The following is an 11,053-nucleotide window of genomic DNA, read 5'->3' as shown; positions in this document are numbered from 1 at the left end:
GTACAGGTATACAGTATTAGATGTTGTATATTATGATACAGGTATATAGTATTAGATGTTGTATATTATGATACAGGTATATAGTATTGGATGTTGTATATTAAGGTGATACAGGTATATAGTATTAGATGTTGTATATTATGATACAGGTATATAGTATTAGATGTTGTATATTATGGTGGTACGGCAATATAGTATTAGATGTTGTATATTATGGTGGTACAGGTATAAAGTATTTGATGTTGTATATTAAGGTGATACAGGTATATAGTATTAGATGTTGTATATTATGATACAGGTATATAGTATTAGATGTTGTATATTATGATACAGGTATATAGTATTGGATGTTGTATATTATGGTACAGGTATATAGTATTAGATGTTGTATATTAAGGTGATACAGGTATATAGTATTAGATGTTGTATATTATGGTACAGGTATACAGTATTAGATGTTGTATATTATGGTACAGGTATATAGTATTAGATGTTGTATATTATGGTACAGGTATATAGTATTAGATGTTGTATATTATGGTACAGGTATATAGTATTAGATGTTGTATATTATGGTACAGGTATATAGTATAGATGTTGTATATTATGGTACAGGTATATAGTATTAGATGTTGTATATTATGGTACAGGTATATAGTATTAGATGTTGTATATTATGGTACAGGTATATAGTATTAGATGTTGTATATTATGGTACAGGTATATAGTATTAGATGTTGTATATTATGGTACAGGTATATAGTATTAGATGCTGTATATTATGGTACAGGTATATAGTATTAGATGTTGTATATTATGGTACGGGTATATAGTATTAGATGGTGTATATTATGGTACAGGTATATAGTATTAGATGTTGTATATTATGGTACGGGTATATAGTATTAGATGTTGTATATTATGGTACAGGTATATAGTATTAGATGGTGTATATTATGATACAGGTATATAGTATTAGATGTTGTATATTATGGTACGGGTATATAGTATTAGATGGTGTATATTATGGTACAGGTATATAGTATTAGATGTTGTATATTATGGTACGGGTATATAGTATTAGATGTTGTATATTATGGTACAGGTATATAGTATTAGATGGTGTATATTATGATACAGGTATATAGTATTAGATGTTGTATATTATGGTACAGGTATATAGTATTAGATGTTGTATATTATGGTACAGGTATATAGTATTAGATGTTGTATATTATGGTACAGGTACATAGTATTAGATGGTGTATATTATGGTACAGGTATATAGTATTAGATGGTGTATATTATGGTACAGGTATATAGTATTAGATGTTGTATATTATGGTACAGGTATATAGTATTAGATGTTGTATATTATGGTACAGGTATATAGTATTAGATGTTGTATATTATGGTACAGGTACATAGTATTAGATGGTGTATATTATGGTACAGGTATATAGTATTAGATGTTGTATATTATGGTACAGGTATATAGTATTAGATGGTGTATATTATGGTACAGGTATATAGTATTAGATGTTGTATATTATGGTACAGGTATATAGTATTAGATGTTGTATATTATGGTACAGGTATATAGTATTAGATGTTGTATATTATGGTACAGGTACATAGTATTAGATGGTGTATATTATGGTACAGGTATATAGTATTAGATGTTGTATATTATGGTACAGGTATATAGTATTAGATGTTGTATATTATGGTACAGGTATATAGTATTAGATGGTGTATATTATGGTACAGGTATAAAGCATTCACAGACCTGTGTGTGGGCTTCTCTTTCTTTGTTCTTACTGTTTTTATATTAAAATCAGTTGGATATAATGCCTGCTACTTCCAGACACGTGTATCCAAAGTGACCTAGGCTACATTACAGTGGGAGCATATAGACTCTGAGGGCTGCAAGTCTCTCAACTGCTGTTGGATTATGGTGATTGTAACCATGACATCATCTGATTCTAATGATGAACCCAATCCACACACAATAAAACACTACCCAAAGCAGAGCTGTATACTCCCCTGGTCTTTAACATTGACCACACTCTACTGCATAACCAATCCAGGGACATCTGCACAACCAGACACACAGACAAAACCAATACATATCTACAACGCACTCTGCAAAGGCGTACCCCAAACACACACGCAAACATCATAGTAAATTAAGAGAGCTTTAAGGGTGGTGGTAACAGATGGGAGGAGGGTTCCTGTCAGACATGAATCTGTGGTGGTGGTGGTTTTTTTGAGGGGCCTGTTTGTCCTTCTCTTCCTCTCTCATTTCATCTCTCCCTCCGTCTCCACCAAACACTCTCTATAGCTCCCCTCTTGTTCCTTTCTTCTCTCTTCCCTCCATTCATAAATGTCTGAAGCTGTGGTTTAGGTTCAGATCAGCCTGATGTTTCTCTGTAGTACTGCTGCTAACTGGAGCAGGAACAATGTCTATCTGTCTTTCATATGGGCGGAGCCTAAGGAACGCCCTAGTTGAGAAAACTAAAGGAAACCCATCACACTATCAGAGGGGAAGTGTCCTTAGATTTAAAAAATAAAGAGACACCAGTACAGCCATTTTGAATATCACAGAGCACACACAGTAATGTCTGTCCCTCCCCATTCACCCCAGAGCACACACAGTAATGTCTGTCCCTCCCCATTCACCCCAGAGCACACACAGTAATGTCGGTCCCTCCCCATTCACCCCAGAGCGCACACAGTAATGTCTGTCCCTCTCCAATCACCCCAGAGCACACACAGTAATATTTGTCCCTCTCCAATCACCCCAGAGCACACACAGTAATATTTGTCCCTCTCCAATCACCCCAGAGCACACACAGTAATATTTGTCCCTCTCCAATCACCCCAGAGCACACACAGTAATATTTGTCCCTCTCCAATCACCCCAGAGCACACACAGTAATATTTGTCCCTCTCCAATCACCCCAGAGCACACACAGTAATAGTTGTCCCTCTCCAATCACCCCAGAGCACACACAGTAATATTTGTCCCTCTCCAATCACCCCAGAGCACACACAGTAATATTTGTCCCTCTCCAATCACCCCAGAGCACACACAGTAATATTTGTCCCTCTCCAATCACCCCAGAGCACACACAGTAATATTTGTCCCTCTCCAATCACCCCAGAGCACACACAGTAATATTTGTCCCTCTCCAATCACCCCAGAGCACACACAGTAATGTCTGTCCTTCTCTAATCACAAACATACACAAAGACAGACATAGAGAGAGACACACACACACACACACACAGATATAGTGAGAGACAGGGCTGGACATCAAACATGAAACCCTCTTGAGAGCCCTCATTCATAACCTAATTTGCATATTTAATTAGGCTCCTTGTAAAGGGATAAGTAGTGTTTATTTAATTGTCTGAGTCTTGTTTGCTGGCACACATTCAATGAAACCCCAGCGAAGACAAGCTGGCGCTTAAGAGAGAGAGGTGGGTGGGGTTGGAGGGGAGGGGAGAGGGCTCTTTAATCCCTCATTATCATTAGGATACTTTAGCATAATTAGCATCGTAAGCATCGTTAGCCAAATGAGCTGTGTGGTGCCAGGCTGTGCCAGCCTCTCTCTGTCTCTCAGCAGTTTCTAGGTTTTTGCAACAGATATTAGCAATTAAAAATGTGTAAGTTCAGAACATAACTATTGCTTTATTGCCTACACAACATTTTATGAGGCTGGTGTTAAGAGCAGAATTGAGTTAGATAAGTATATTGGGTAGATAAAGATCTAAAGCCGTACCACAAATGGCTCTAGGGCCACACTTTGGAGACCCCTGCTCCCATTCAGTTGAGGTAGACACCTTCCCAAAGGATCAACACCAGTGTCAACTCCCACATCAGTATGACACACAGCACGTTATGACGAGGACAGCACAAGAGTAGGCCCAAAGGATCAATAACAGTATCAACTCCCGCATCAGTATGACACACAGCATGTTATGACGAGGACAGCACAGGAGTAGGCCCAAAGGATCAATACCAGTATCAACTCCCGCATCAGTATGACACACAGCACGTTATGACGAGGACAGCACAGGAGTAGGCCCAAAGGATCAATACCAGTATCAACTCCCACATCAGTATGACACACAGCACGTTACGACGAGGACAGCACAGGAGTAGGCCCAAAGGATCAATACCAGTATCAACTCCCGCATCAGTATGACACACAGCACGTTATGACGAGGACAGCACAGGAGTAGGCCCAAAGGATCAATACCAGTATCAACTCCCGCATCAGTATGACACACAGCACGTTATGACGAGGACAGCACAGGAGTAGGCCCAAAGGATCAATACCAGGATCAACTCCCACATCAGTATGACACACAGCACGTTATGACGAGGACAGCACAGGAGTAGGCCCAAAGGATCAATACCAGTATCAACTCCCACATCAGTATGACACACAGCACGTTATGACGAGGAAAGCACAGGAGTAGGCCCAAAGGATCAATACCAGTATCAACTCCCACATCAGTATGACACACAGCACGTTATGACGAGGACAGCACAGGAGTAGGCCCAAAGGATCAATACCAGTATCAACTCCCGAATCAGTATGACACACAGCACGTTATGACGAGGACAGCACAGGAGTAGGCCCAAAGGATCAATACCAGGATCAACTCCCACATCAGTATGACACACAGCACGTTATGACGAGGATAGCACAGGAGTAGGCCCAAAGGATCAATACCAGTATCAACTCCCACATCAATATGACACACAGCACGTTATGACGAGGACAGCACAGGAGTAGGCCCAAAGGATCAATACCAGGATCAACTCCCACATCAGTATGACACACAGCACGTTATGACGAGGACAGCACAGGAGTAGGCCCAAAGGATCAATACCAGTATCAACTCCCACATCAGTATGACACACAGCACGTTATGACGAGGACAGCACAGGAGTAGGCCCAAAGGATCAATACCAGTATCAACTCCCACATCAGTATGACACACAGCACTTTATGACGAGGAAAGCACAGGAGTAGGCCCAAAGGATCAATACCAGTATCAACTCCCACATCAGTATGACACACAGCACGTTATGACGAGGACAGCACAGGAGTAGGGCCAAAGACTACAGCTCTGCTCCATTCAGTGAAGTAAAACATTTTCTCATCAGCCACAGGGAAAGGAAAATGGAAAGCGAGCCGAGTAATGCATTATTCATCTGTACTTCACAAAGGAACATGAATCAATTATGAAGATATGAGGAGTTAGTAGGAGACGGAAGACAAGGCCAGCAGTATTAATATGTGGCTGCATCGTGAGGCTAACGCTTTCCTCACAAATCAATACTGTTTTGATTAATTTTGAGTGGTTGGTTGTGCTTAAATGGGTGAGGGGGGGGGCGTTGAGGGACCTTCAACTTGAGAAATTAAGAAGAATGAAGTATGTGGTTGAACATTGTAAAATGAAGAGGAGAGAGATGAAGGGGAGAGAGATGAAGAGGAGAGACAGGAAGAGGAGAGACATGAAGAGTAGAGAGATAAAGAGGAGAGACAGGAAGAGGAGAGAGATGAAGGGGAGAGAGATGAAGAGGAGAGAGACGAAGAGGAGAAATAGGAATATGAGAGAGATGAAAAGGAGAGCGATGAAGAGCAGAAATATGAAGAGGGTGAGATTTTGTGAGAAAGAGACAAAGACAGAGACTAAACAGATAGGAAGGTGAATACCTTTAGTATTTTCAGAACAAAATATTTAAAAAAATCTCCTCTTCCAGCAAGATGAAACTCTGAAATGGTGAACCACAATGGTACTGCAAGAACATGTTTTATATGGTACTGCTAGAACATGTTTTATATGGTACTGCTAGAACATGTTTTATATGGTACTGCTAGAACATGTTTTATATGGTACTGCACCCTTCAAAATCACTTCCTTATTCATGAATCTAACTGCATCCTCCTGACCAATCCTTATTCATGAATCTAACTGCATCATCCTGACCAATCCTTATTCATGAATCTAACTGCATCATCCTGACCAATCCTTATTCATGAATCTAACTGCATCATCCTGACCAATCCTTATTCATGAATCTAACTGCATCATCCTGACCAATCCTTATTCATGAATCCAACTGCATCTTCCTGACCAATCCTTATTCATGAATCCAACTGCATCCTCCTGACCAATCCTTATTCATGAATCTAACTGCATCATCCTGACCAATCCTTATTCATGAATCTAACTGCATCATCCTGACCAATCCTTATTCATGAATCTAACTGCATCATCCTGACCAATCCTTATTCATGAATCTAACTGCATCATCCTGACCAATCCTTATTCATGAATCCAACTGCATCCTCCTGACCAATCCTTATTCATGAATCCAACTGCATCATCCTGACCAATCCTTATTCATGAATCCAACTGCATCCTCCTGACCTATCCTTATTCATGAATCTAACTGCATCCTCCTGACCAATCCGTATTCATGAATCTAACTGCATCATCCTGACCAATCCTTATTCATGAATCCAACTGCATCATCCTGACCAATCCTTATTCATGAATCCAACTGCATCATCCTGACCAATCCTTATTCATGAATCCAACTGCATCATCCTGACCAATCCTTATTCATGAATCCAACTGCATCCTCCTGACCTATCCTTATTCATGAATCTAACTGCATCCTCCTGACCAATCCGTATTCATGAATCTAACTGCATCATCCTGACCAATCCTTATTCATGAATCCAACTGCATCATCCTGACCAATCCTTATTCATGAATCTAACTGCATCATCCTGACCAATCCTTATTCATGAATCCAACTGCATCTTCCTGACCAATCCTTATTCATGAATCCAACTGCATCATCCTGACCAATCCTTATTCATGAATCCAACTGCATCTTCCTGACCAATCCTTATTCATGAATCCAACTGCATCTTCCTGACCAATCCTTATTCATGAATCCAACTGCATCATCCTGACCAATCCTTATTCATGAATCCAACTGCATCTTCCTGACCAATCCTTATTCATGAATCCAACTGCATCCTCCTGACCTATCCTTATTCATGAATCCAACTGCATCTTCCTGACCAATCCTTATTCATGAATCCAACTGCATCCTCCTGACCTATCCTTATTCATGAATCCAACTGCATCATCCTGACCAATCCTTATTCATGAATCCAACTGCATCTTCCTGACCAATCCTTATTCATGAATCCAACTGCATCTTCCTGACCAATCCTTATTCATGAATCCAACTGCATCATCCTGACCAATCCTTATTCATGAATCCAACTGCATCTTCCTGACCAATCCTTATTCATGAATCCAACTGCATCTTCCTGACCAATCCTTATTCATGAATCCAACTGCATCTTCCTGACCAATCCTTATTCATGAATCCAACTGCATCTTCCTGACCAATCCTTATTCATGAATCCAACTGCATCTTCCTGACCAATCCTTATTCATGAATCCAACTGCATCCTCCTGACCTATCCTTATTCATGAATCCAACTGCATCTTCCTGACCAATCCTTATTCATGAATCCAACTGCATCTTCCTGACCAATCCTTATTCATGAATCCAACTGCATCGTCCTGACCAATCCTTATTCATGAATCCAACTGCATCATCCTGACCAATCCTTATTCATGAATCCAACTGCATCTTCCTGACCAATCCTTATTCATGAATCCAACTGCATCTTCCTGACCAATCCTTATTCATGAATCCAACTGCATCTTCCTGACCAATCCTTATTCATGAATCCAACTGCATCATCCTGACCAATCCTTATTCATGAATCCAACTGCATCTTCCTGACCAATCCTTATTCATGAATCCAACTGCATCTTCCTGACCAATCCTTATTCATGAATCCAACTGCATCATCCTGACCAATCCTTATTCATGAATCCAACTGCATCTTCCTGACCAATCCTTATTCATGAATCCAACTGCATCTTCCTGACCAATCCTTATTCATGAATCCAACTGCATCATCCTGACCAATCCTTATTCATGAATCTAACTGCATCATCCTGACCAATCCTTATTCATGAATCCAACTGCATCATCCTGACCAATCCTTATTCATGAATCCAACTGCATCATCCTGACCAATCCTTATTCATGAATCCAACTGCATCCTCCTGACCAATCCTTATTCATGAATCCAACTGCATCTTCCTGACCAATCCTTATTCATGAATCCAACTGCATCCTCCTGACCAATCCTTATTCATGAATCCAACTGCATCCTCCTGACCAATCCTTATTCATGAATCTAACTGCATCATCCTGACCAATCCTTATTCATGAATCCAACTGCATCATCCTGACCAATCCTTATTCATGAATCCAACTGCATCATCCTGACCAATCCTTATTCATGAATCCAACTGCATCATCCTGACCAATCCTTATTCATGAATCCAACTGCATCTTCCTGACCAATCCTTATTCATGAATCCAACTGCATCCTCCTGACCTATCCTTATTCATGAATCTAACTGCATCCTCCTGACCTATCCTTATTCATGAATCCAACTGCATCCTCCTGACCAATCCTTATTCATGAATCCAACTGCATCTTCCTGACCATTTGTCATATAAAGCTAAATAAAACCAAGGCTTGCTGTTCACAAAGGGAGGAAGTGGTCAAATCTGATCTGAAATCTGCTGGCAAGGTGGAACAATTCTGTCCATGAGCAAGGTGGAACAATTCTGTCCATGAGCAAGGTGGAACAATTCTGTCCATGAGCAAGGTGGAAGACAATTTTCGATTGAATGTTATGACGCAGTTATGAGGCATCATGTACCTGCCTATGCAATAACATAGATGTTACAATAACAAGAGGAAGCAACAACATGAAGGAAAAAATAACTAATTCACTGCCTCCTTTCAGGATGATGATGTTGCAGCAATGTTACACTTTTATGTCACTGAGTGTCTAATCCTAGTGACATTGAGCGTGTAATTGGCTGACCAAGAGGTTGAGAAGGTATTGTGAGTCATGCCAAGGTTGTGATCTGGCCATACTAGAATATAATACAAGTGTGGGGATTTCAGAAGAACAGATGTGATCCTAACCATCATTTTAACCTTGACTATCCGGACCTTCAAACTAACAGTTAAGGGAACAAATAGGGAGAGAGAGAGAGACACGTAAGGAAAACTTAAAGAAAGCTTTGACTATGTACAGACTCAGTGAGCATAGTCTGCGGCATAGTGGTTAGAGTGGTGGACTTGTAACCGGAAGGTTGCAAGTTCAAACCCCTGAGCTGACAAGGTACAAATCTGTTGTTCGTTCTGCCCCTGAACAGGCAGGTAACCCACTGTTCCTAGGCTGTTATTGAAAATAAGAATTTGTGGGCAGACCAGGCTCACAAGAGAAGATAGACTATGTGCCCACAAAATAGGGTGGAAACTGAGCTGCACTTCCTAACCTCCTGCTCAATGTATGACCATATTAGAGACACAGATTTCCCTCAGATTACACAGATCCACAAAGAATTTGAAAACAATCCCAATTTTGATAGACTCCCATATCTACTGGGTGAAATATCACAGCAGCAATATTGGTGACCTGTTGCCACAAGAAAAGGGCAACCAGTGAAGAACAAACACCACTGTAAATACAACTCATATTTATGCTTATTTGTTTTCCCTTGTGTACTTTAACCATTTGCACATCGTTACAACACTGTATGTATACATAATATGACATTTGTCTTTATTGTTTTGAAACTTCTATATGGGTAATGTTTACTGGGAGAGAGAGAGAAAGAGAGAGAGAGCGAGCGAGCGAGCGAGCGAGAGAGAGAGAGAGAGAGAGAGAGAGAGAGAGAGAGAGAGAGAGAGAGAGAGAGAGTGGATTAAGATTGCACCCTAAAGGCAGTACACATGTTGTCACATTGTTTATTCAAATACACAGCAGCTTTCTAATATTCCTAATGACACTACTGTCCATGTCTTGACGTGATGGGGATTATTCCATCGCATAGTCCATTAAGGGAGGGGATCATGAAAAATGCATTAAATGTGTGAGTGAAGTGAAGGTACATGGGACATTAACTACATTCTAGGGACAGAGATGGAGAGAAACAAAGGGAGAGAAAGGGAGAGAAAAGGAGAGAAAATGAGAGAAAGAGAAAGCTCCCACATTAGCTGGGTCATCACTAGTTACCACAGCCACAAAGTCATAATCCACTCCTAGTTCTACAATTGATCTACTTAAAATGTGATATTTAAACCTAACAGTATAATAACTTTAACCACACTGCTAACCTTATGCTTAACCCTAACCCATTTTGACATTGTGGCTGTACTCTCTAGTGGAAACCTGTTAACTGTGTTATATGGTTGAAAGACTTACTCCTCCCTCAGGTGATCTCAGGGTGGTACAGTTGCTTCTAGACACTCAGTTAAGTGTTTTCCTCCCTACGTTTATCACTAGAAGCGCTGAGGCAGTAATTATGATTTAATTTGAACTTTAAGTGAAAATATCTCTGCAATTTGTTAAAGTCATGCAGCCTTCCGTCCTTGACTTTTTCCAAATAAGTCTATTTAACACACTCGTGGTGTTAGAATTTAACTCCCGATCGGGATCGGTGCCCCCCCCCCCCACGTGACAATTGAGATAACGTGCGCTAATGTGATTAGAATGACATTGTATGTAACAAGTACAGTTCCCAGGACATACATATATTTGATATGGGCAGAAAGATTAAATTATTGTTAATCTAACTGCACTGTCCTATTTACAGTAGCGATTACAGTGAAAGAATACCACACTATTGTTTGAAGAAAGTGCACAGTTATGTACTCGAAAATGTATCAATAAACCAATGAGGCACATTTGGATACACTTGATACATTTTGAACAGTAATGCAAATGTTCATTGGATCAGTCTAAACTTTGTACATACATGGCAGGGTAGCCTAGTGGTTAGTAACCGAAAGGTTGCAAGATCAAATCCCCGAGCTGACAAGGTACATATCTGTCGTTCTGC

This window comes from Oncorhynchus kisutch, unplaced genomic scaffold, assembly GCF_002021735.2.
Source record: "Oncorhynchus kisutch isolate 150728-3 unplaced genomic scaffold, Okis_V2 scaffold785, whole genome shotgun sequence".
Classification (NCBI taxonomy): Eukaryota; Metazoa; Chordata; class Actinopteri; order Salmoniformes; family Salmonidae; genus Oncorhynchus; species Oncorhynchus kisutch.
Note: the sequence above shows the minus strand (reverse complement) of the source record.